Raw genomic sequence first — 27,436 nt, 5'->3', positions numbered from 1 at the left:
TTGCTCGAGAGCGCCATATCTATTCGACCACAGACCCAATATGATAATATTTTGTCCAAGATTTTTGAAGTTAGATATGATTTGGTCCAAACAACCATACGTGTCTATACTATAGTTACAAGGATAACAGTGCAACTATGATTAAAAAAAACAAAACAACCGTTTTAGTGTATTCTTTATGGTGCTCACTCCATATATTAAATTATTTGGAGCTTCCGTAATAATAATTTGGGACCCACTGGAACCTCTTGAAGGACCCCCTTGTGGACCAACCAAAAAGGAATTTTCCAGTTACAGGAGGTAATGAAATTAAACATGCAATACATCTCCTATTTAAACTTCAGCCCTCAACTAAGTGCTGTGTTCAAGTGTCGCATACACTCACTGGGTTGGATTAAATTTTTTGCTCAAGTCCACAAACAAGAGACCCTGTGTTTGCTTTAGTTGTAGTCGTAGCAGGAATGACGGGGTTCCTCAGGGATTGATGCCGGTGCCCCTGGACCTGTCAAGGGAATAGAACACAAGGCAGGTGGGTCACAGCCCGGCCTCTAATCCCTCTGTGGGCCTCCCGCACGCTAATATGTTACTATCGTCGTAAATCATTTTTTTGCATAATGGAAATTATCCACGGAAAGGGGTCAGAGGTGCCAGTGTAGGGAAAAGGCTCAAACCCATATTTATCACACACCTTTGGGGAAAAAGAAAAAAAGATATGTCTTGAATTTCACTGAAGCGGAGGTGAGGCCTTTTGCAGTCATTTGCAGTCCTTCACCCACGTACATGGTATAGTCTTACACTGTACTTTATGAGATAAAATAAGATAGCATTGAAGTCCGCTGAGCATCAGTAGAGACGTGTCCAGATACATACAAAAGCGAAAGATATAACGACTGATGTTGTTTGGATAATATCGCACAAAAAAATATCAGTATGATTGTTAAATTCGTTCTTGATTCATAAAAACATGTGTTTCAGAACTCAACTGCGTATGGGGGCCGGTTATGTACTGTTGGAAGCCCTGGGCCAATTTTTGACACTACTCTCCTCAAAATAATCACTGAATTAAATGCACCAACATGTAAACTGTCACAGCGAAGGAAGGTAAACATACCTGATGCACCGTTGTTTCACAGCGTGCATTTCTAGCCTTCTTTTCTTTCGCCCCACGGGGTGTTTAGTTCATCAGTGTAGCACTTCAACCAAAGCATCATTTTTGGAGGGACTCCAAAGCCAATAAAATCCATCCCATGCTGGGGAGAGAGAGGGTCGGCTGGTGGTGGTGGTGGTGGTGGGGGTCCTCCTAATCAGTGTTTTTGATTGGTTTTCAGGATCGCTGGCGCACCATGTATCCAATAAGGACGTTAACACTTTCGAAAGGAGAGAAAATAACAGATGCACGAGGGCTGGAGCGGTTCGATTCGGTCTATCGAGCTCCCGTGTGCAATTGACACAAATGAGGAGGGAGAGGGATTTGAAGACTTATGTTATAAAAAGGTCCAGTTGAAGCACTGATGTGAAACTAAAGCCCTTGTGCTGATCATTAGGGGACTGCACAGAGAAGCCCGGTTTAGCCAAACATCTTCATACGCCCGCCCCTGCTCTTAAGAAGGGAACCTCAAGCGGTATTGCAATAAATCTCCATGAACCCAAACACTAACTGCAAATGGCTTAGTTGGCTACCAAGCTGGTAGAGGCACTTTTTTTTTTTTTTTTTTTTTAACCGAGGTTATCAAGTTTACTTCTTTCCCCAATGGTTCGTTGAGTTAGGCCCACTGCCTCTCCAAGAGGCTCAACAGTGAGTTCCGGACGCCCAGAACCATCCCCTTCCATACCAGTGTCCCGAACCCTCAGCCCACCACGACTCCATGTATACATGCACAGTGATAATCCTTAACTACTGCCGTTGGCACTGCAAAGACATACCCAGTGGCAACCCTCACTCCCTAATTACCACCACCAATATATTATTAGTTATTACATAACTCCTAATATGGCCACCGTTGTATCTGTCATCATAATGTCAGACATGTTTGCTGGTTTTCTTTTGTCCTGATCTCCATTGGTTTGGATGCTGCTCCTTTGTGGCCTTCCAACCAAATCTGGCAGCTTCCTAGCAAAACAAAATGTGAAAAAAAGAAAAAAAAGCAAGATGTTTTTGGAACCAAGAGTTAGACATGGTGATTAAATTGTGGTTCCCAGTTTGTCTTTAATGGCTTTCCATCTTCCCAGGTTACCAAGGCTCTGGAGGTCCTGAGATGGACACATGAGGCTGATGTTCTGCAGGCGAATCTTTCTTTCCACGGTCTGAGGCAGAACAAAGGTCAATTTGAAGAAGTTAAACATGAACCTTGTGGTAGAAGAACAATTTTATGGGCGTTGCCCGGGCTGGAGCTACAGCTGGGCATCCATCCTGAGGTTAGCACACAACAAGAAGAGGCATGTTCTAATCCTCATCGCCTTGATGTTTAAGACTGTTGACACTGTTGATCAAAGGGATCCTGGTCATACCTAAAGGCACCCTGCCTCTAGGAGGGCCTTTGTTTTTCCTCGCAGGTTGGAAGCCATTTTTACCAAAACTCTACTACGTTCAATCTTGTGTTTTATTTTGCCTTTATTTGTACAAGGTGGCTTGGCTGAGTATGCATGCTCTTTTATAGAAATGCCCAGTTAGGAGCAGTGGGTAGGTTCTCGGCTACCAACTCCAGCTCAAGAGACAATGCTTTGGCTGAGGGCAACGGCGGCAGTGTGTACCTGATATGGAAGTCTTTTAGGGTCTTTTAGGAAACCCAGGTGAACAGGGGGAGAACATGCAAACTCCACACACAGAGGCCCCAGTTGGGTTCAAAACTTGGACCTTCATACAGGCGGTTCCTAGGACCTTCATACAGTAGGTTCCTAGGACCTTCATACAGGCAGTTCCTAGGACCTTCATACAGTAGGTTCCTAGGACCTTCATACAGGCAGTTCCTCGGACCTTCATACAGTAGGTTCCTAGGACCTTCATACAGGCAGTTCCTCGGACCTTCATACAGTAGGTTCCTAGGACCTTCATACAGGCAATTCCTAGGACCTTCATACAGGCAGTTCTTAGGACCTTCATACAGTAGGTTCCTAGGACCTTCATACAGTAGGTTCCTAGGACCTTCATGCAGTAGGTTCCCAGGACCTTCATGCAGTAGGATCCTAGGACCTTCATACAGGCAGTTCCTAGGACCTTCATACAGGCGGTTCCTAGGACCTTCATACAGTAGGTTCCTAGGACCTTCATACAGACAGTTCCTAGGACCTTCATACAGGCAGTTCCTAGGACCTTCATACAGTAGGTTCCTAGGACCTTCGGACGGGTTCTAGTCGGGTTTGCACGGCACATCCTGTGATTCAAGATTCAAGATTCAAGATTTTTATGATGCTTGTTCTATAGTAGCAACACAGTTCAGTGGAAACATACGCAACAAAAACCCTTAAAAGGACATATAAACATTTACAAACATTTATCCAGCATCACCACTGAAGTGGCAGGTACAGTACATACAGCTCAAACCACAACTAAGTGATCAGTTCAATGTGTTGAGGTCATGCTGTATTTACATGTTTTTCCTTTTCCAATTGTACAAGCCAATAACCAAATATGTCCAAAAAGCCATTCACCTAATAAATGCACTCATGCACAGCCCTAACCCCAACATGGAAAAGTGTAAACTGGCGCTCTGTCTGAGATAAACACCTGAGCTCATGTTGTAAATATAGCAAGTGAACAAGATGCTCGATTTTAAGGATGTTGTACCATTTATAAACATGCCCTAGAAACAACATCATTTTTTTGGCAATTTAACTAAACCGGAGGGATTTTTTCTTCCCCCTATGATCCATCTTAGATTTTGGGGCCAAGATGTTCTTGACTATTTTCACTGGGAATGCAGGCAAGTCTGAACAATAATGAAAGAATGAGTAAGAGGGTTTTTTTTTTTTTTTTTCTTAAATCTTAAAAACAAATCATCCTTTCAAAGAATATAAATAAAACATCCAGAGATCTGGAGATCTGGATCCCTTTGTCTCCGTCTCTCCCTCCATCCAGCCACTCCTCACACATATTACACATTTACATGCCATTACGTTGGCACACAGGCACCTCAATGGGTCTTTCAGCACCGTAATGTATGCGTGTTAAGATAGCGCCTGCAGAAGAGGGCACCGGCACACACATGGTGTTTTCTATATATTTCTGCACCGATGCTCTAATGCTCTTAAGTTCAACCTTTGTTTTCGGAGCGTTGTTGTTTTAAGGGGGAGACAAAGGGGGGGGGGGGGGGGGGGCATGCCTCTATTCCATTGGAGAAAGTGGAACACTAAGCCTATTGTGTTTTCCCTCTCGGGGTAACTCCCCGCACCCTTACCCCCCAAAATCAGTGACAGACAAAAAGGACACCAAACCTGAAGAGAAAAAAGGGGGTTGATCAAACTTTTCTGTAAAACACATCGCTCTCAAACGCATTATCCTATTAAAGACAAGATAACATAAGATAGCAATTTATTGATCCTTCGTAGGGGAAAGTCAGGCTTCAGATTCAGATTTTGTGGTGGGAAATCACTGAGTGCTTTGTTACTGTACTTAAGTACATTTTTCAAGTATCTGTACTCACTAACTGTAAGTATTAGTTTATTATTAAGTATTTTGGGCATTTCAGGTGTCATGAAAGTAAAATCCAAGACTTTGTTGAAACAAGAAAATCATTTGCAGAGGAACTTTATTCTTACCCTGTTTTTAATCGACATCATTCTTTTGATTTATTTATTATTCTGCATTTTTCTTTGCTTTACTTTGCTTTTATTGTCGCCATGTGACAGCCTTTTAATGTAAAGCACTTTGAGTTACATGTCGTGTATGAAAGGTGCTATACAAATAAATGTTATTATTATTTTTATGATTTTTATTATTATTGCTCTTATTGTTGTTGTTACTTTTAATGATAATATTAATAAGTATAGTCATTTTGGAGACTTTTACTCCACTACATTTCGAACAGTCAGGTTACTTAAATTCTATCAAACTGTTGTTTTAAGATAAAGATGCTAAAATACAATGATTTATCAGATCCACGCCCTAATAAATTACTATGATACCACTTATACTGTTTCTTTATAATCAGGACTTGCATGAAAAATGTAAAAAGAAAATTACAAAAAAAAGTACAGTACTGTAGCACAACTTTTTTTTTTAAATTTACTCTGCATATGACTATCTATCTATCTATCTATCCATCTATCTATCTATCTATCTGTCTATCTATCTATCTATCTATCTATCTATCTGTTTATTTGTTTGTTTGTTTGTTTATTTATTTGTATGTTATGTGGGGACACTGGGTATGGCAAGTACTTTTAATACTTTAAGTACATTTATATACTTTTACTTCAGTAGAAATGTCAATGTGGTACTTGGAGTGTCAGAGTTTGTGTCCGGGTATTTGTACTTTTACTCCAGCCCTCTGAGTATTTCTTCCACCACTGAGTGCTCTAGTATAATATAGTATTTCAAAAGGCTGGGGGCCTTCTGTTGTGCTAGTGAGCGTTCTAGCAGACGGCCCCCTCCTCCTTTTCACCAAGATTAACATTTCATATGATCGTTCCTGACAGAGGATTTTCTTCCAGAGGCCCCATGAAGGATAACCAAAAAAGGGCATTTTCTTTTTTTGCCCTGAAACTCTCCAGTGAAGTCGCTGCTGCGCCCTGGGTGCCAAATAAAAACTTTTATTTCGGGTTTTTTTTTTTAATTGAAAAAAATATATCTTTTTTCCTTACATCCTAAAAGTTAAAAAAAAAAAACAACAACCTTGTTCTGTGCCGGATTTGTGCATATTTGTGTTAGTTGCGGTCGGAGGAGCGGATTGTGCAGCGTGCAGCAGGGTTTACCAGCAGCAGTGGGATTATTATAGGGGAGGAGGGGCCTCTACCACTGGACACTGGGACCGGGACCGGGAAGCCGCTCCTCTCACTGGCCCCTGGCTGCTGGAGACCTCAAGACCGGAGAGAGAACTACCCGTCCTTTTTTTGAGATCCGCAGGTAAGCGCTGAAATCTTTGCAAAAGTAGGCGAACTTGCGGGAGGAAGTGTGGGGGGGGGGGGTCGGCCGGGGAACCGCAGACGCGCGGCTGCACTGCGCATGCGCACCGCTCCCCAGCTCCCTCGCCGACGCGGCTCCGCAGGAGTTTTCGCGTAAAAATAAAAGTCGGATAATTTGACAAAGCGGGTCCCGCGGCGACTTTTTTTTTTTTTTTTTTGGTGGTGATGGTGGTCGGGGGGGGGGGGGCGCAGTTTACACGGAGCCGCCGTCCCACGCAGTTCACCGTTTTACGCGCAATGTTGAAACTCAGGCGCACAACTGCGTGGTCGCTGTGAGTTAAAGTGGTAATCCATGCGGCTGTTTTGTTGGGCGGGGGGGGGGGATCCCGTCTTTTGTACTTGTTTAGCCGCCGCTTTTTCTAAGAACCAGCCGTCCGATGCGTCTGGAGTTATGCGTGTGCTCCTCTCCCCTCTCGTTTCCATTGTTTGGTGGCGGGGTCCGCCGCTTTTTTGTTTTTGTTTTGTTTTGTTTTCTCCGGGCAGAAAGTGAAAGGCGGCCACGCAGCGCAGCTGGTTGTGGTCTGCAAACTGTCGCTGTGCGTGGATGGATGTTGACAACAACAAAAACAGAACAGCAACCAACCCCCTCCACCACCAGCGCCATTACCACCTCGAGTGGAAAAAGGAGCCCCTGAACAAGCCGAGCAATCAAAAGAAGGAACACATCTGAGAGAGAGACTTTGACCGTCTTGACCACAAAAGTTTGGGTAATTCTGATGTTGGGAGAGGGGGAAAAACCAAACCAAAACAACCCTTCGCTGTTTCAAAGTGAATTTTGGGATTGATCTTTGAGTGTAATCCGCCCAACACGGGCAATTAGATGGACTCCTGTAAGTGCCCTCCCTTAAATTCGCTCCCCTCCATATTCTGGTTGTAGAAAAGTATGTCGGGGTGGGGTGGGCTGGGTGGTGGTCCGCGAGCCCCCGAAGCAGCCAAATCTCTTGTTTCCTCGCTGGAAGCCGGGAACAGGCGCTGCAGAAGGGCCGCCGGCCTATTTTAACGTCACACGTTTGGTCAACCCGAAATGGAAGCGAACGACCCGTAGGAGACCTGTCTTTAAAAGCTCACCGCAGCCACAGAAACCCTCGTTTGTGTTTTGTCCTCCACTCGAAGCGACAGAACTATGGATTAATATTATGAGTGGGAGAAAGTGGGTGGAGGGCGGGGTCCCACAGCCCAGAGAGACCGGCGACCAAACTTTTCTTTCTTTCTTTCTTTCTTTCTTTCCCAGTGCTAAACTGTGCGGGTGCCGGGATGGTTTGATTACGCATCGTGGAATTTAAGCTCACCCGGCCACATAACGGCAGGGCCCACAATCCAAACGAATGAAACAGCTCATTATTCGAAGGTATCGCATTCTTCGCCATCCCACCGCAGAAAGGAGGGGAACGGGTTTGGGCCGCGCTCGGCATCTTGATCTCGGGCCTTATCCGCGCGGCAGCGCCGGCCAAGCGGCGGCGCGGGACAAATCGCGACCGGCAGGGGCGGAAGGGGACCCATGCCGGGGCGTCCCCTCCCGTCCGGGTGGCGTTCCGCGGAGACGGATGTCTGACGGGCCGTGCGGCGGCGCCCTGGCGGGGAAGCGCGCCGGGAATGCCCTCTCCACTCCTTATAAGGAGCCGGCCCGACCCGGTGAAGGATGATTTGAATAGGCTCTGGAATGCATAACAGCCTTCCGCAGGTGGCGTCCTACATGCATGTGCGTGGACCTGGAGACGTCGGCCCGATGACACCGATGATGCGCTTTAATGCGTTAAAGTAAAAAAAAAAAAAAAAAAAACAATAAAAAAGAAAAACGGTGTCGTTTTGTTGATGTTGGCGCGGGCCGCTGAGGAATCTGGAGGTAATTGTGCGGCGGTGATAACAGGGGTTTGGCAGCGGAGTGGGAGCCAGGGCCGGGGTGAGAGCCGGGCATGCAGGATGTAGGGAACACTGCCCTGCATTTCCGGAGTCTGGTATCTAGGCTGCACCGTGCGGTTACAGCTCCCAGTCAGCCTGACTCTCTCGCTCTCTTTCTTTCTTTCGTTCCTTCCCTTCCCTACACTTGATTTAAGTTTGCATCGGATGGCAATTACGCTCATTATAAAGCCCTGTGTTCTAAAGCGTGGAACCCAATTCAAAGGCTGGGTTCTTTTATTCTCTGTGGTGCGGAGCGGTGGTTATATCTCCGCGGCGCGATCATGTCCCACCGCGATATTGAAGGCGTAGTTCAGAACTTTATTATTTTTTATTTTATTTTATTTTTTATGCCCGCCCTGCTCTTCTTACCCCGCGGAGTCGTTGATCGATAGGTTTTTCGATTTTCCCGGCTAATTCAACCTTCGCCGGGGTGTGAGAGAGATTCTCCCGCATTGATCATCCGGTTATAATCTAAGCGAACAGGGACAAGCTTCATTCGTCCCTCCAAAAATCACTACGGCGCGAAATAATCCACAGTGTACTTACACAGCAAGGTCAATGTGTCAATGTTGTGAGGGAAAAAGAAAATAATATATCTGCGGAGGTTGGTTCTGGTGCCCGATCACCGCCACTGGCAGGCATAGACGATTTGAACCGGTAAAAACGTTTATTTATGATATAAAGGTGAACCAGAATATGAGGAGAGCAAGCTCTTCCGTAGAAGGAACCGTGGTCGGAGCTGCACAGCGCCGGTGGAGGACATCTGGAAAGTGGTGCTGCCGCTGCGGTCTGCGCGCTGGGATGCCCACAGACAGTCCGTGTTCCCGGTGCCAAGACCGGGACTTGGTTGTCACCCAGAATCCCAATTGGGTGCGTCTGGTGTTCTCGGGTATATCTGCCGATGATAGCCCCTGTCAGGGACCAAAAAAAATAAAAATACAACCACGGTAAAATCCAGGAGACTTGGAAACTTTTTCCAAAGTTGCTTTAAAAAAAAAATATAAAAAAAAAAGAGCAAGGTGGAAAAAGAGACCCAAACCTGAGACCCAAAGTATTCGCTCTCAGGATTCCATCGACGTCGAAGCAATGACCTCGTCAGCCCTATTTCCATGATCCTATCTTTTCACTTATTGCTCTCCTAGTATTGACACTAAATATTTTTCTGTCTTCACTGTTTATGAGAAATCCTGCCGCGATGGCTAATTTCTCCTTAAGGTGGGGATGAAGACGCGTTGATCGGCCTTGGTGACAGAGCGCCGCGGACCGGCGCCGCTGCCGGAATGCAGTTTCGCCGGCCCTCCCCGCGTCCCGTTTGATGGAATTTGATGAAATTTTGGGGGGAAAAGAATACGCGTCCGCCGGCGTCGCGCGGACGGGAGAAAACAAGAAAAAGGGGAAAATAGGGGTGAAGACGAAAATTCAGAGCTGTCCCTTTAAAGTTTCAAAGCGAGATTCCAGAGTTTGACTCCGCGAGGCAATAACCGCCGAGCGCGGCTGCCAAACAAGTGGCAAAGAGAGTTGAAATAGAACGGAAAACTGGCAGCGGGAACCGTGTTACACGAGCGATTGGTTCGTCCCGTTCCCTTTTATTATAAATCCCCGTTTACCTGTTCGCCGCTCAGAGCGCCCCCGCCCCCCCACCCCCCACCCGAGTGCGGCGCAGTAACGGAAGGCAGCGTTGCCGGGGCGACGGCCAAAACGCACCTTGTTTTGCCCGTGACCCGACGTGCCCGGGGCATTTCCCCGTCTCTCTCTGTCGGAGCTATGTAAACCATGTTTCACAAGATTCAATTTGGTGCTTATTCACTATATGCACGTCAGCAGTGGTGGTCGGAACGCACGCACACACACACACACACACACACACACACACAAGGGGATAAACACGGAGATTCCTCTGACTTTTCCCCTTTTCCAAATTAATCACTTTTGGGCTCCATCAAGGGAGCCCTCGTCGTGTGTGTCAGCCGGTTGTTGGGGATAAAATTAGTTTGAGTTTCGGGTTTGTATGTTCTGGACAAAGTATGGTTCAGTTCATTTGAAGTGATTGTGATTGACACGGAGCAAAGGCTCATGGGACTCTGGCTCGGGGCCCAGGCCCGCAGCGCACTCCGTCCTATTCCCATTGGCCTTTGAATTCGATAGCATGTAATTTGAATGCACTGCATCCAGAACCGCACACTAAGTTGTATAATATGGGGAGCTTGGACTCAGATGCAGATCCTGGAATTGGGAGGAATTCTTAACTCCTCACAGGGTGGCAACGCTGAATATGCAACACTGGTATCGTTCCCTCGCATTAACCCTTCGTTATTTGTCTAGGTCCGTTTTGGTTTTTTTTGTTTGTTTTTTTTCTCTTCCCGAATTTTACCCGACGGGGTCGTCATCGATAAACGGGGAGAAAAAATGTTTGCGAAAAGCTGGCGGCGTTAAACGACGTGCAGCGGAACCGATTTCCGTTCCCCATGAGGTTCTCAGCAGAATCCCACTCCGACCTGAAAGGCTAGAGCTGAGGACGCTGCGCCGCCGGAGTGAAGGTAGCGTCGCTTTACTTTATTTACATCACATTTACATTTTATTTATTTTTTCCCAGAGAGAGAGCGAGAGAGAGAGAGAGAGAGAGAGAGAGTCCAGAGCCTCGATCCTATTTCAAGCCTTCCTTCTTCCGGGCGAGCCGGGGGCTGCCGCGCGGCCGGCAAAGACGTGCGTCCGAATCTCTCCCGGGTTCGGTCGCCCCGGCGATGAAAAGAGATCGGCCAGATCGCCCTCTGGTTCGTCTGGTTTTTTGGGGACTTTGAAGTCGTTATCGCTCCGGCCCCCAAAATCGGCTGCACAGGCAGCGTGGCAAGTCCTCGCCGGTAATTGGCACTTCGGCTCGGCGTCTGCCTCTTGCCAGATGCCAGAAGTTCCCCATCTGTAAAAGTTTCTCTCTTTTATCTAAAAGTCTTTTTTTTTTTTTTTTTGTCCGGAGCGGATGGTGATTCGGTTTCGGACGGGGCGCCCTTACTCTTCAACTTCAGTCTTATAAGGTAAAACCTCCCATCCCGCTCCCCCGGCCTCCAGATTTCATTGGGTTTGGTGAGTGATTGATTGCGTGCGGGTGAGGTCATTATCCCTAAAGGGAGCTTTGCTGATGTCATCCTGCAAAGATGTGTTCTTTTTTCCCCCGGTTATCCAGAACGAGGCCTTTTTCTGGCCGAGCGTGTAACATTGTTGAGCCGGACGGACGTTAGGCCTCCGGGCCCGTTTTTTTTTTTTTCCCTCATCTGATAAAATAAGCACAGGAAATGTCTCTGCGAGCTGATTGCCCCTCGTGTTTCCCTTCGTCTTCCCGTCGGGACGTGAGCGGTGCGTCCCCGCCGTGAAGGAAACACCCCGGCGTGTTCCTCTCCCGACAGACGAATCCACTCAGACTTTTTCCCTCCTCGCCTCTCGCCCGCTTTATAAGCTGCCCTGGAACCCTCCTCCACCTCCTCCACCCGCCAAATCCGCCCCGTCACCCCTCTGGTTAACGATGTCTCTCTCTCTCTCTTTCCTCTTTAGTGACCCGCCCGCTTCCTTCCCCGTTGCCCCCCCGTGTCCTTTCCCGACCCCCGTCCCCTCCCTTCCCGTCCTTTCTCCCTTCCCGTCCTTCCTCCCTTCCCTCCTTCCCTCCCTTCCCTCCTTCCTCTTCAAATTCGGCCACGTCTTCCGCCGCTCCCAACTTTCACCTCACCCCTCGCCCTCTCCCCCCCCCCCCCCCCCCCCCGAGCCCTCGCTCGAACCCTTGGAACCCGTCACCTCTCTTGTTATTGATGCCTCTCTCTTTTCTCTAACTCAGCCCCCCCGTGACCCGCCGTCTTCGCTCGACCCCGTCTTCCGCTTTCCCCCCAATCCGCTCCCGACTTTCTCCTCACCCCTCAGCTCCCCCGGAACCCTCACGCCCGCGAGACCCAATCCGCCCTGTCGCCCCCTGGCTTGGTGAGTATGTATCTCTCCCGACCTGCCGTTCCCGTCCCCGTCGCCCTCGTCCTCTCCTGCCGTTCCGTCTTCTCCCCCCGTTCCGCAAACTCGGCCGCGTCTTTATCCCCCCGCCCCGACCCCACCCCACCCGTCCCGTGCCGGCGGCACAGCGTTCCAAAGCCAAGCAAACACGGCCGACGACGGGACCACCGTCAAATCACCTTCTTAAAAGGCCCATATTTTTTAGCTAATGGGGAATTAAGGGGACGCAGGGGTACTCGGGTGGTGTAAATCCCAGCAGTGAATGTGGAAAAATGCCATTGAGTGCGGTGAGGTCATGTGTTTACACAGTCGGCGAGGTTAACTGCTCCGTGAAGAGCGGTGGAACAGCACAGGGCAGCGTGCGGGTCAACTCTGGGCCTTCAGGGGGGGTGTGTGTGTGTGTGTGTGTGTGTGTGTGTGTGTGTGTGTGTGTGTGTGTGTGTGTGTGTGTGTGTGTGTGTGTGTGTGTGTGTGTGTGTCAGTGTAAGGTATAACATGGTAGTTCCATGATGGACCGTGAGGGGCGATAATGGAGGTAAGAACTTACCTCATCGTACAGATAAAAATGACCGACTGATTGTTGACATGATGTTACGAACAGTGCAAGTACGACCTGCCTCAAGGCCTGACCCGACTTTACTGTTTTCTCTAGTTGTTCGGACGGAGTTGATTGGATTGAATGTTTTTCTTGCCTTTAGATGGATCGATTGATTGATTCATTTTTGGTTGTTTGTTTGTTTTTTTCCCCCGAATCCACCGTCTCTCAGATGGTCCAATATACTAGTTTTGTGGTCCACTTGTACTTTATAAACAGCGAGAAAGACCAAGACGATGAGAGGTCCCACTCCTTGATCCAAAATGATCTTTTTTTTTTTTTTTTGGTTTTATTATAACGGGGCAGTCGTCCAAGTAGTCTACAGGCATCTTTCCCACCTGATTGAGCCTGTTAGTCAGCGGTGCAGTCGAAGGCCTTTGGTGGGAGAGCAGGTAATTGTTAAAGAGTGTATTTATAGAGTCTACTCGCTCTGCCTCTTAATCAGAAGCATACTGAGGTATTTACATACGAGCCTCTGAGGGCTGCTCAGGAATGTACTGCGAGCGAGGCAAGAACAAAAAAGACCAAGAATGCCACTGCTGGCCGGCCGCTCGCTGTCACTGGAGATGGCGGAGTTATCCGATTCCATACTATCAGCGTTGTTAGGAGCCCTTTTCGATAGCCGCCGCACGACTCCGCAATAACTCAATCTCAATGTGTTCTGATTAAAGTTCATTGCAAATTTTTTTTAATTGGGTGTTACTGTAATGGTTCCATTGCATATAAATTTCTCTGAAACTCTAGTGCGTGACTCATTTTTATTTTATTTTTTTGGTCCAAGCCCGCAGGCATTTTTCAGTAAATGGAAAATAAAGTTTTGAAGAAAGTTAGAATTTCGGGGGAACAAATGGGGCAACATATAAATGAGTTCCTAAAATTGTCGTCCAAGGAACGTCGCCCGTTGCGCTCGGTGGAATAATACGGCTGAATGTGTGAAGCTGTGCGACGAAGACGGCCACCAAAGTGCTTAAATATCCTGACACGGCAGGCTGTGGTTGAAGTTTCCCCCTCGACCGCGCGGTTCCCATCGTCACCGACTTTTGGACTCTTGGCGGCCGGGCGAGCGTTGGCATGTTGGAATTATATCTTAAGCATATTAGTTTCATGTGTCTCTGTGCTATTTGGCCTTTGATTCATCTCTGTTTGACTTTGCGCAATTGTCATTGGTATTAACCTGAATGCCCTCGGCAATGGAGACGCTTCATTTTATCAGTGTCAAGTGTCATCAGCGATACGTATGATAATGCGCAGACATGAGCAGAGATTTACAACATATCTCCAGATTGTCCTTCTGAACCGGGGTCATTCCCGTTGCACCTCTCTGCAGGGGGCGGGGCGGGGGAAATTCACCGCGTGTCAACCTTCAAGGCTTGAGAGCCAATAGTCCCAAAATACAAATCAAACCTCTGGATATTTTTCGTCTTTGGCGGGCGGCCCACGGCATAAGCGGACTGATCCACGCCTGCGTGTGGGGGTTACGGAGAAAGAAGGGGCGTGGGAGGGGTCAGGTCACCCCGCGCATGAAAGGTCCGCGTGGTTGCGGCGAAAAGGGTCCGACGGCACCTCCGACCGCACGTAAACAAACACCATCCCCGATAACCGTTTCCACCTCCGCCTTTTTTTTGGGTGGATGCGGATGCGGTGGGACCTTGGAAGTCTCTTTAAACTGAAGATTGAAGACCCGCACTGGCCCCCCGCCCGCCCCTCGTTCCCTCAGCACCAACGGCGAATTCCTCCTCGGCTCGCGCGTCGGTCGGCGTCCGTGAGCGATGGAGAGCAGGGATTTCATCAAAGCGGCGATGAGTAGAAGTATAATGCCTTCATCTCAATTAACCTATCGGGGACCTGTGCAGATTGGATGCGTTATTTGTGGATTCCTCTCAGAACCCGTCGGGTAATTTGTCAATTTGCCTCGCCGCGCTCTTAACTCCCGAGTCTGGCGAAAGGACAAGGGGAACAAAAATACAGCCTCAGAAAGCCATTTTAATCAGACGTTCCTCCCGCGGGGAGGGAGGCTGGCATGGGCGAGCTCCTTACCTCATCAGGGCTCTGCCAACAGTGATTGGGAGAAACACTCAGTCAGGTTTTTTTTTATTGAATAACCCCCCCGGGGTCCACGGCGGAGGGGCTTTACTGTAGGAGAGCGGCTCTGCGACGGCCCAGGTGACAGCCAAATGGTACTTATTAAACCGAGGGCTGATTCATGCTACATGCCCCGCTGCAATTTAACCTTGTTGGAGGCCGATGCCGCGGCTTTAAAGCAGAGCTCCTGTCACAGTTTTCATAAACGAGATACATATGCACGCAATTAGCCCGGGATCAAACGGTACAACCGAAAGGAAATTCCCCCTGGTTAAAAAAACAAAAAAAACAAAAAACGAAGAAAGGGGTTGGCGGTGTGGTCTTCCGTCTTAATTTTTTTTAATATTCTATGGAGATTACCGAACATGTACTTTGGATTTGAAATGTTATATTCAATTTGACAGTAGATAAGTGGAGGAGATTGAATGAAATCCTTCTTGGACATGCTGGCGGGGTTGGCATCATCCGGTGCCTTCGGCGATGCCCTGCTAGTCAGGGATAATCACTGCAGGCACCTGCCACCGCCGCTTATTTATCCAGTACACAGTGTGGTAAATGAGCGGAGCAGGGCGTCTAATGGAGTGTGTGTGTGTGTGTGTGTGTTAATTACCTCCACGTTTGGACTAATGGCTGCCTCTCATCTCATTAATGATGACACTTGTCACCGGGTAGATGAGCTGCACCGAGACATATGAATCTCTGAGGCTCAGTCGGCAATCAGAGTAAATTAAATCCCTTTCGGCTTATTTTTTCCACCCTTTTTAGTTATTATGGAAGGAGGAGGAAGGGAAATAATATTGAGATAATATTAAGATATATTGAGAAATATACATTTATTTATTGGCCGCCCTCTTGTCTCCTCCGTGTCTTATCGGCAATTTATTATTGGCAAGCAATATACTGGGTGTGTTTGTGTGTGTGGGGGGGGACTCAATTTATACATCATGAACGATGGTTTGCTCAAAGAAAAACAACCATCTTACAGTTGAGATTAATGTCATCCAAGTTTTTCTGATCTGATCTGGCTTCAAGTGTTTTTTGCTTTTTTTTGGGGGGGGGGGGCTGGGACGGTGGCGGTCGTTCTGGTCCGGGGTCCCCGGGAGGGTGCGGTGATGGCCGTGGGGTGTGACGGAGGGATGGGGCAGGGTTCACGATCTTAACTGGCCTCATTAAAAATTGGGCCTTAATGAGAAACTAAACACTCGGATACCCCCCCACCCCGACGCCCCGAACAATGACTTCTTGTTGCCTTCGCCTTCGTCTGGGCTCCGGGCACGATGGAGTCTGGCCTGCATCCCGGCATCGGGGCGTTTCATGGTGGGACGCGGTGAAGTCGAGCCCCGAGTCCCCCCCCCCCCTTGGTGCCACTCATGGCTATGACAGCCACCTGGGAGACCACCTTGGATAATGGGCTCCTATTAGTTCAGGTTAAACTTAATGACCAGTAATGGTACACCGGCCAAGCCAAACTGTGCGCGAGAAAGGCTCCGAGCAGGACCGAAATGAAATACCAGTCACTCAAGCTCTGAACATAAACACAGGCTTGGGGTAGGGGGTGAGGCTGAATAGGTGCTTGTATAGGTGTGTGTGTGTGTGTGTGTGTGTGTGTGTGTGTGTGTGCGCGCGTGTGCGTTCGTGCGCGCGTCTACGTGCCCGGCCGCGCACGTGCACTGTCTATGGGCTCCAAGGCAGAGGTGAACCAGGTGCGGGAGAGATGGGTGATCCTCGTGGACCCATTATTGCCCGGAGGGGCCGCCGTGTGGGTTTGGACTCATTCCCGTTTAGCTCCGCGGCCCCCAAATCTCATTTCCATTTTTCGCCATCGGCTACACGTAGAAAACACATAGTAACTTCCACGGAGGAACCGGAGAACCCCCCCCCCCCCCCTTTAAAAAGCACCACTCAATTATTCACAATTTCATGGGTGTGCGATATATGTGTTATTCTACTAAACTCGGGAATTAGGAGGCTTAAATACCGCGTATGTATTAACCTTCTAAAGCGGAATTTCATCCTCAATTTAGCAGTAAACGTCACGTTAATGGCGGCCGACGTTGATGAGGACAGCGCGATGGAATGCTGTCCGTACCATGGAAGTCTGTGGTCCCGGACCCCCACCCCCCCCCCCCCTTTTTTTTTTTTGGTCTTTTTTTTTTTTTTTTTTAGAAAGTAAGAAACATTTTTTGGCTTCCTAGTCTATAGGAGCGAGGCAGTCCACCACCGGACCAAAAAATATTTTAGGAGTCCGGCAAAAATGAGGAGCTGGCGTCCGAGCGCGTCCAACGCGGACACTGCAACACAGTGTAGTCGTCCTGCAGCGAAACAGAGAAAGTCGGGGAGAGAGAGAGAGAGGGAGAGAGAGGGAGAGAGAGGGAGCTTTGTTTTGTCTCACAAAAGCTCTAGGGTTTGGTGGAATTCCTGGCAGTGGATTCCAAAAGTCACATAACCGAATCAGAGAGCGATGGGGAGAGCGGGGGTGGGGGGGGGAGAAACGCTGATGCACAGACGGACTCGGTGTGACTCCGTCGAACGTACTCTCTCCTGACGACGGCCGCTGAGTCACCGGCAGCCGCAGAGAAGCCGCCGCGTTGGCGTCCGGGGGTCGAGCTGCCCTCCAGACAGGCAGCCGTACTGTGCCTCGCAAACTGTTTTCTGTCACTGCTGGTCCGTTGTCTTTTCATTCCTCGGCTTGAGCACTTTGTCTTGCACGGAGAGGTGCTGCGTGAATTAGGTTTGACCCTGACTGGTCTTGACCTGTTTTAGATGGAGAACTACGTCTTCGGTCGTTTCTCCTTGGGCCGACACGCCCATTCAGGCTCCTCCGTGGCTGTCCGTTTGGGTGGATGCATGGCTGCGTGTTTGGCTGGCTGTTAGACGGGCTGCTTCACTGGCTATTTTGGTGGCTGGTTGGCTGGCTTTTTGGCCGGCTATTTGAATGGCCGTTGGGCTTGCCGGTTGGCCGGCTGCCGTTTTGGCTGGCTGTCTGCTGGCAGTTAGACTGACTGCTTGACTGGCTATTTTGGTGGCTTATTGGTTGACTGGTTGGCTGGCTATTTGACCGCCTATTGGCATTATCCTTATGCTTGCCGGTTGGCTGGCTGCCTGTTTGGCTGACTGCTTGACTGGCTGTTTGGCTGGTTGCTTGACTGGCTGTTTGGGTGGCTGCCTGACTGGCTGTTTGGCTGGTTGCTTGACTGGCTGTTTGGCAGGCTGCTTGACTGGCTGTTTGGCTGGCTGCTTGACTGGCTGTTTGGCTGGCTGCTTGACTAGCTGTTTGGCTGGCTGCTTGACCGGCTCTTTGGGTGGCTGCTTGACTGGCTCTTTGGGTGGCTGCTTGACCGGCTCTTTGGGTGGCTGCTTGACTGGCTGTTTGGCTGGCTTCTTGACTGGCTGTTTGGCTGGCTGCTTGACTGGCTGTTTGGCTGGCTGTTTGACTGGCTGTTTGGCTGGCTGTTTGGGTGGCTGCTTGACCGGCTCTTTGGGTGGCTGCTTGACCGGCTCTTTGGGTGGCTGCTTGACCGGCTCTTTGGGTGGCTGCTTGACCGGCTCTTTGGGTGGCTGGCTGCCAGGTTAAAACATTTTTAACAACCAGCGCAAAAAATGGGGTGACGCTATCAAACCCTCGCTCTGTCAGAGTTTCGGTTCCTGAGGGGACTCAGATGATGCACAAAGAGCTAAACTGACTGGAATTTGCGGGAATGTACCGGAGCGATAACTTTTTGGAGCGATGCCAGTTTTTGTGTGATGTTGTGTTTTGCTTTACTCTACTACGCCTAATAAACATGAAAGTGCCATCACGTCGTAAAAAAACCCAAAAACCCATTGCTGACAGTTTGGAACCAAAATCCATTCGTCAACTGTTACTTGGGTACAACCCTCGTCGGCACGGCCTCGGGCTGGGAGCTGCTGTATATTGTTAGAATAGCGATATTGTGACGTGAGACTAGATATTGCCTGGGACTTTGGTTATTGTAATATTGCGATAAAGTAAAATGTTTTCTCTCCGTCTTTAAGGCTGAGTTACAGTAAAGTAATGCAACTCCCGGAACGGCGTAGACAGTTCTTACTGTTCTAGCCAATGCGTCCGCATGGCTGATGGATTTTAATATCTTATGAAAGCACCAGAAGTCATCCTCAACATCTTGTGAAATTATAAAAAAAAATAAAAATAAAAAAAAAGTCCTACCTTGTGGATGCAGCGCTGAATGGGACCGCCGAAGCGTGGGACGGGTGTGCCTGTAGAAAGAAAGAAGAGACCGGTTCCCCTCATTCGCTGGACCAACGCAAACACAAAACGACACTTCCTGCATTTACCGACTAAAGCGCTCCCTCACCCTGCGCGGCCGTCCATTTTAAGTACCTATTCCCCTCCGTCGGGCTGTTTTTGCGTGGTACCGGTGTGGTGTGGTTCGTGTGGTGTTTGTGGCGTACTGTATTCGTCGGTGAAGTAAAATGTTTTTTGCCTTTGTTTTTTTTTTTGTCCATTCTCCTCTAGGGCTCGACTGAGAAGACTCTCGGGGGACGCTTCCACCTCTGCACATCCACGGTCAGTTATAACCCTTAGTAATAAGCCACTGCCAACACACGCACAGACACACACACACACACACACACACACACACACACTCGCACACACATCTACGCGCGCCTTAATCTCATCAGCGTTATCTCTTGGAATGTGGCCCCCCCTTTTTCTTTTTCTTTTTCTTTTTTTTTTGAAGGATCGCTTGTCACGTAATACCCTTGAAAATCCTTTCCTGTGAAAAAGCTGCGTTTGCACCGACTTCTGTTGAAAAAGACGAATGGCAAGTTTCGTGTTTCCAGGTTTTTTTTGCATTCTTGATTGGGTAGGAAAGAGCCCCGACGCAGGCAGAAAAACCTCGGTGCTCTGTGTATGGCACGCCATGCATGTACAATGACACAACCGGTGCAAGGTTAAATGGGTTGAGCCTTGTACTTCATGTATGTTTCCTTGTAAGGTATGATTCCAAGACATGTTCTTATTATACGGTTCAAACCAGCCGCACACATCACCCCACCGTTTTCCCTCTTTCCTCGCCCGCCTCCGTCTTTCAGCCGTTTGTAGGACACCCTGCTGCAGCCGGGCCAAATCGTGGCATAAATTCAATGTTTGTCGCCAAGGTCCGCGAGATTGACTTTTTTTTTTTCTTTTCCGAGCTTCGTGAATGCTCCTCGGGTTTTGGACGGTTGCCTGGGCCGCGTGTTGTGTTGCGTTCACATTCGCTTTGCATTGACGTAGACGTTCGGGTTTTGCCGGTGAGCGAGCGGGGCCCAATGCTCGACCTTTCGCTGGGAGTCTTCTTACTTTTGTTCTGCAGAAAAGAGCTGATGAGGTACTACACCCGCAGGGTCCCTTTGGTTTTGTGCCTTTCCCAAATGTACCAGAGAATGAATGCCAATTGTTTCTAAAATTGAATGTGTGTGCCGGCTCCTGGTGATTTGCATAGGTAGGTGCGCTGTCATCAACATGGAAGGCAGACTCTAGTCTACCGTGCAAATAAGGGTAAAATAAAAAACAAACCCGAGAAGGGAATGGAAGGGATTCCCTCTGCTCAAAGGTATCTCTACGGTGCCAGAAAATGGCAAGATCAGTCCTTCTTCTGCTTGTATAATTTACGCTGGGGTTTCGCAATAGGGGAGGTCTGGGATCTCAAATGCTGAAAGGGGAGCGTTGGAGATATTCTGGGGGGTGGTGCTTTGCTTTGAAATGAAAATAATAATAATGTTGTTGTGTTTTTTTAAATATAATTCCAGTACTATACATGATGAAGCTCAAATTGTTCCTTTTAATCAACAGTACACTAGTGAGGGAAGCATCACTGAACCCTCTGAACCGCCATGGTTAACGTAACCGCAACGTTCAATATGTCAAATGAAGTTCTGTTCTGTGCAACAGAACAACGAGGAAAACGTCCGTCAAAAGTACGGCATGGGACCTGAGCGTCGCAAGGGACCCAAAGTCGGTCCCCTAATCGGTGACGTAACCTGATGGTGATCGGGCCCCCGGTGCGGGTGTTTTCTTGGACCCTCCCCTCCCCGTGCAGACACGCGCCCAGCTCTCGCCATTTTGCCGCTCTACGCAAGGGGGGGACGACACCCCGTCCATTACGCATGGCGTTTCTTTTATTTCCTTCAATGAGGAATGGAATAAAATAAAATAGCTCCCATGTCAAAAAGGAAGAAAAAATAAAAAAACATAATTTTTTGGGAGGCGAGAGGCAAGGGGACGCACGGCGGAGCGCAGTTCGCCGCCACCCCACGGCTGGCGCGCCGATGGGACGGGCCCCTAGCGGCCACCGGGCCCCGGACCACTGGGCGCCTGGTATTCAACGCGTTACCACGCAAACAGGAGTTTTATTTCCCCGTCCCCTCTCATCCCGCCCCTTCTCGTCTTGTCGTAATCTAATCTATTGCAGCTTAATTCTGTTTGGCTTTGTTTCACCGAGTGGCCCTCGTTGAGATAAACCAACGCTTATTTCCAAAGCATTCTGCTCCACTCAGCAGCAGCCGGAGAACATTAAGTCACACGTAGCACACTAAACACTCACGGTGACGCTTGAGAATTACGGCTGTTAACAAACTATTACTTAATGACGAATGAGACGCCTGTAACGAATTTGGCGTCGCGCTATAAACATTCGCAACGGACTCATACAACAGTTTATTTAGAAGGTAATCATTTCTCAAGGGGCTGCTGAAGGAATCGTTACTTCAAAGCGCGAAAGCGCCGCTTTGATAATAAACACGTTGCCGCCGCGATGCCTTTCCAGGCGCTATGTTGGCGGCGGGCGGGCGGCCGGCGGCGCGGGGACTCAAACGCGGCGTCCGTCAGCGCTCGGCGCTGCTCGCTCGGTCGCCCCGGCCGCTCGGCAGATTAATGTCCTGTTGAGGAGGTCCAGGCGCCCGTTCAGGCCTCATTTAGCATGACAGAAGGCAGGTGTCAGGACGGGCTGTCACTGCGGCGAGGAGGAGGAGGAGGAGGAGGAGGAGGAGGGCGGGAGTGGGAGGCGGAGGAGGAGGAGCAGGGGGAGGTGGAGGTGGAGGCGGAGGAGAGCGAGTTGTTTTTGTCCGATTTCAACAGCGTTTTCCCCACCACTCGGAACGCCCTCTGCCCATGTTGACGTCGCAGCCGTGTTCGCTCGTTCGCGGCGTTCCTTTCCAAAACCTCTTCTCTTTTGCCGCTCGGTCGTCAAATTTGCACTAAGTGCCGGGCAGGTGAAGGAAGATAACGTTTGAGAAACCTCAAGTCAAGTGGAAACGGGTGGAAAATTACCCAAACCCCTCTGGGAAATTTTCACATTTTCAAAATAAAATAGGCAGGAGATTAAATTACTTTTTTTATGGATGCATATAGATATTTCACACTTGAGTGAACTTCTGACATTTTTCTTTGAGGGCCTTATTCTGAGGCTGCAGTCCATACCTATCCTGGTGTTTATTTACAGGGTTCCTACGCAGTATGGAAAAGTATGGAATTCGATTTTAGTCATTTCCAGGTCTGGATAAGTATGGAAAAAATAAAAGAGAGTATGGGGAAAAATATTTGTGTTTCCAGACTGTTGCCCCTAGCCTGGTATCGCCAGACCACTTCACAAATCTGTATTAGTCTGGAATCTCTCAGTTCATTTTTTAATTTTAAGGGGCGTTACCAACGGGTGCAGATCAAAATCTCTCTGGATGCAATCACAGACTTGCAACCAATCGGAGCATTGGATATATCTGCAACCAATCACAGCATTTGATAGACCTGCAGCCAATCGGAGCATTGGATGGACCTACAACCCATCCAGAGCATTGGATACGATGTGAAAATGTGTAGGAACCCTGTATTTATAAGGCGTGATTTGGTTGCCTTTTATACATTATTTGCATAAAGCAGACCACCCTTTCAGAAACAACTCTGTAAACACCCAGGCCTCCATTGATGATGCCCAACAGCAGAAATGACAGAATTGCGCAACACGGTGTTGATATCATGCGTCTGGAGAAGTGGGGGCAGTGAAATGTATTTGCGATTAGAAGACATTCTGGATATTTGCACTGGAATATTTGATGTATTATTGCAAGAGGGGGCCTTGCATAAGAGCGCCACGGCACCGAAACCCAAACCTGCCTGGACCCTGAGCAAACAGGAGGAGAAAAGGCTTATTTATCGCTTTGTTCTCTGCTGAGCGGAGATTTATTTTTCCCGTTTAATCTTTTTTTTTTTTTTTTTTTTCCCCCTTCCGCATTCCCTTTGGAAGCGGCCGCAAAATTAAATTTAAATTTTGGTTCGACGGTCATTTTTCTGGGCCTTTGTTTGTTTTTTTGTTTTTTTTTGTTTTTTCTTGCATTGAAGGGAAGCTGCGTGTGTTAACAGAGTGACGCACGCAGCTTCACTTGCGTGGAAACGTTTTCAGAGGAGCACTTTGCATTTTCCGGCGTCGCGAGGGAAACAAAGAAGTTACCTCATTTCCAGCTCCGCACGACTCCGCTACCTGCAGTGACTCACACACCAGCAAAGTAAGAAATGTCTATTTGTAGATTTGCAGTTGCCCAAATAGACATTCTCTGCAGTGCATTAGAGGCAGCGAATTTCAGAGCCGGGCGGACGGAGGGGGGAGCAGATAAACAAACTGTTTCTAACTTAAGCCGAGGGTTGTGGCCTTTTTAGACGTCTGCTTTTTTCACACAGGAATGTTCCATTACCGGGGCTCCGACTCCGAAGTGCACTGCTGAGACCCGGGAAGAAAGGGTGGGTGTGTGTGTGTGTGTGTGTGTGTGTGTGTGTGTGTGCGTGTGCAGGCGCGGGCGTGCGTGCGTGGTTTTAAAAAACAAAACAAAAAAAACCTAAATGTCAGCTCAGGAGAGGACATTCTGCGTGCGTCCCATTCTTGAGTCTCCCCGCCGGTTGTTCAGGTGTGTACGTGTGTCTGCGTGCGTGCGTGTGTTCCCAGAGATGTCCCGGCAGTCGGTCGTACTGTGTTGAGAAGGATCCAGCTCTGTGGTCACTGAGTAGTGACTGAGCAAGCGCTATCTCACTGTGGACACAGCATGCAAGAAAAACCCTCTCTCTCTCTCTCTCTCTCTCTCTCTCTCTCTCTCTCTCTCCCCCCCGCCCCCCTCCCAGATTGGTTACGGGAAAAGGCAGCATTTTTTCCTTCCATATTTGGTCATATGGAGCAGGGCCAGCGAGCAGCAGCCTTTTGATGCCGTACAAACATCCCTATTTCGTGTGGGATTTGTACATTCTGAAACGCCGCCTGGTTGCCGGTGCGGCGCTGGGAGAAGTACTCTGAGCTTTTTTTTTTTTTTTTTTTTTTTTCTTCTCGTACAACATCCCGACGCGGAATTACGCGGGCGAACGGGAAGGCACGGCATTTGCATTTAGTGAAAGTGTTTGTACTTGATGTTTACAGCAGATAGTACCAGTACACAACAGAGCCGGTAATACCCGGTAAAGTACCGCTGTGGCCTTTGTTCTGCAGGCATTTGCTTTGGAATGTAGCGGAGTGAAAGGCGAACGTCACAAGGAACCACTCGTACTTTGTCACTTTTCAAAAGTCCCGAAGTCCAAGAAAAGTTCAGAGTCGGGGTGGGGTCCGCCCGCCGAGGGGACGGCCACATCTTTTCGGCGCGGGATTCGGGCGATAAAGACTACCACGTCTAATGCGGATGGTTCCCGTCGAAAACGGGTGTTTAAGGGGGGGGGGCTTTATTCTGCGGCCGTCGCCGTCGGCCCCCGTCGAGCGCCCCGGCCCCCGCTGAGCGAGACGGGCGGTTAGGTCACAAGGAGGAGTCAAGGTGTGGTGTTTATATGAACCGGGGTCCACTCGACTCAGACGTCCCACGCGCTTGTCGTTCGCCCTCGCTCAGCAGTTGCGCGGCCAGGCCGCCCCCCCGGTGTGGGCCCGTTTGGGGAGTTATGAGCGTCCGCCGTCATCTTTTTGGCCGTAGGAGCGGGCAAAACGTGAACGCGTGCGACGGCGGAAAAGGAAGAAAAAAAAAAAAAAAAAAAAGGGAAGGACGTTGAGTCAGACCCTAAATATCCAGGATATTACACTGTACTCGGAGTTATCCGCGGTTGGCCGGGTTATCTGGCCGACATTGAAATATGTAATGAAGGATTCGGGGAGCGCGGCGGCACAGAGGGCAGTGCAGTGTAATTGGTTTTTAAAAATGATGGTTATGTGTTCCTGTCCAGAAGGGATTAGTCAGTGTTAGGAGCGTAATTGAAATAAATGACATTTTGCTATCAGGAACAAGTCTTTTTTTTTTTTTTTTTTTTTTTTTTTAACCAAGTCGAGAGGGTTGATGATGGTTTTATTAGGTATCGGGTACTATCTTAAACAAAATGTTTGATTGATTGTTTAAATGACTAATAGAGTGATTAACGACATAAGCAGTTAGTCATAGCAACACTGAATTAAGTATTAAAGTCAAAGAGGACTCTACATCCCATCCACAATATCACATTAAAGAGGCTTTTTTATTGGGATGTAAAATGAGCAGATAACCTAACTTGCTTCACTAAGTCAATCTGTGTGTGTGTGTGTGTGTGTGTGTGTGTGTGTGTGTGTGTGTGTGTGTGTGTGTGTGTGTGTGTGTGTGTGTGTGTGTGTGTGTGTGTGTGTGTGTGTGTGTGTGTGTGATTCACAGGACACACACACACACACACAGGTGTTATGGAATGTGACCCATTGTCTGGGAATGCAGGAGTCTCCTTTTTCTGAACCGAGTGGAAACTTAACATTTTGAACCTTTTTGGATCTTTTCAAAACACCGACGTTAAATTCCCCCTCGCGGATCCCCTTCATCCTCCTCCGTCCTCCTCCTCCGTCGTCCTCCCTCCGTCCTCCTCCTCCGTCTGACGGCCAAAGTCAGCAAAGCCGCAGATCACGGCCGAGTTTCGGGGGGGGGGGGGGGATTGTGTGTGATCCCGGCGTCTTAGGTCTCGGGACGATGACACGTTGGAGGCGTTTGAGGGCTCGGGGCGGGCGGGCGGGTGGAGGGATGGAGGGGGCAAATTAAAATGAATTTGCGGTGGCGGGAGGTGAGCAGGTGGTTTTGAGATCGGGCCGGGGAGCCGGGACGGCGTTCTGCCGCCCCCAAATACACGCTCCCATCTCCAGACGACTTTCACAGCCGCTGCCGCTGTAAATCAGCTCTTCTCCGTGGGACCCCTCTTATTCTCAGGCGTGCGCACACACACACACACACACGCGTGCAACACACACACTGCATTTTATGGGTGAAAAAAAAAATCAATATACTTCAGTGTCACAATATTATGCTTTGTGACGCTTTATCGATTGTCAAAAAATATATTTTTCAATTTTCCAATGTGAGTTTACATGCAATTCTTGGTGGCAGCGGTTCAATTGGTGTTTAAAGTCCCGACCGATCGAATGACTTGTCAAGTTCGAGGTGTTGCCAAATAAGGTACCCGATCACTGCTCAACAGTGTCGGCACGCTGCTGTCGTCCTTCCCACCCGTCTCGGTTCGTGTGTCACCGGGACGCCGAGGTGTTCCCAAAACAAAATGATGAGGGAGGGTCTTCAAGCTCCGGCTTCTCGTTTGCATTGGCCATGACGCTCGCTGGCCAGGGGCGTGGCCGGGGGGGCTGCCCGCTCAGAGTGCGAGGCGGAGACTAAACAAACTTCTAGTCGGCCACTGAATATGTCGGTGTGGGAACTCGGATTTGAAGTATGTTCTGCACGCAGAACGAGCCCACTTTGCATCTGGTACACATCTGCAGCGCACCCAAAGTCCTGTACCGAAATGCTGCGCTACAAATACGTGCACCGTTACACCCCTACAAGCTAGGTTTTTTTTTTTTCTCTCAATTTGTTTACCTAAGCAGTCCTGCTAGAACTTGCAGAACTGCTTTTTTTTTTTTTTTTAAATTTTAACTGATTGCGGCTAATGTTAATTCCTTCGCTCAGATTGCAAAACAAGCAGTGCTATGATGTTGGATGTTGCAGGGACTGTGATAATTACAGATCCCACTGTCCTGATTACATAAAGTATTCATAGTATTCATTTTTACTCCGATTTAATGCATATCCATACATGCGTCCTTTATACTATGAGTTTCCCGAAAATCTGTTTGCAAAAAAAAATTGCAATATCAGAATCAGAATCAGAAATACTTATAATACTAATAATCCCAGGGGGAAATTACTTTCGTTACAACTCCAATCTACATACAACATATTTACATACAACATATTAACATACAACATATAATAATTATTAAGAAACATATTGATATATAAATAAATATATAAACATATCTATATACACATGGTAAAGGTAAAATGTACAGTTAAAAATGTGCAAGAAATATATCACCTTGCTTACAGTATTGTAATATATCAAATCATATCCTGTGTATCATGATAGTATCGTATCGACATATTCTTGCCGATGTAACTAGTAGTAGATGTATTAAGTTTGACTAACTCACCCATTATACGCCCTGTCCAAACTGTATATACAGTATATTATGTTATTATACATTATATACAATTATAACTATTTATATTTATAAACAGTCAAAATATTTTGTAAATAACCTTCATGTGGTGCATATGCACCAGTCTGAGTTCTGTATATATTAGATGAAAATATGTCTTTTTGAGAACTCAAAGAAACATCTGGCTGTTAACCATTATTTCGTTATACGCTTCATCTGTTTGCACTAAAATGTACAATGTAAATAAATAAAATGTACGACAAATTCCTCGTATATG

The 27,436-nt window shown here is 48.3% G+C and overlaps 1 protein-coding gene across 4 annotated transcripts in view; it reads left to right on the top strand.

Moving 5' to 3' along the window:
- The first annotated feature begins 5,933 nt into the window (after nt 1–5,933).
- cald1a (caldesmon 1a) overlaps nt 5,934–27,436 on the top strand; it is a 70,422-nt gene continuing 48,919 nt past the window's right edge. For 3 of the 4 annotated variants that reach the window (XR_013844700.1, XM_080022399.1, XM_080022397.1), the window contains exons 1-2: nt 5,934–6,061; nt 19,176–19,226. The gene's annotated coding sequence lies outside the window, so the exon portion shown is untranslated. Of the gene's footprint in view, nt 6,062–19,175; nt 19,227–23,180; nt 23,204–27,436 lie in introns of those variants that run through there. The other variant, XM_080022398.1, reaches the window with a different exon arrangement.

Source organism: Zeus faber, assembly GCF_960531495.2.
Source record: "Zeus faber genome assembly, chromosome: 21".
NCBI lineage: Eukaryota > Metazoa > Chordata > Actinopteri > Zeiformes > Zeidae > Zeus > Zeus faber.
This window is presented reverse-complemented; position numbering and strand designations above follow the sequence as displayed.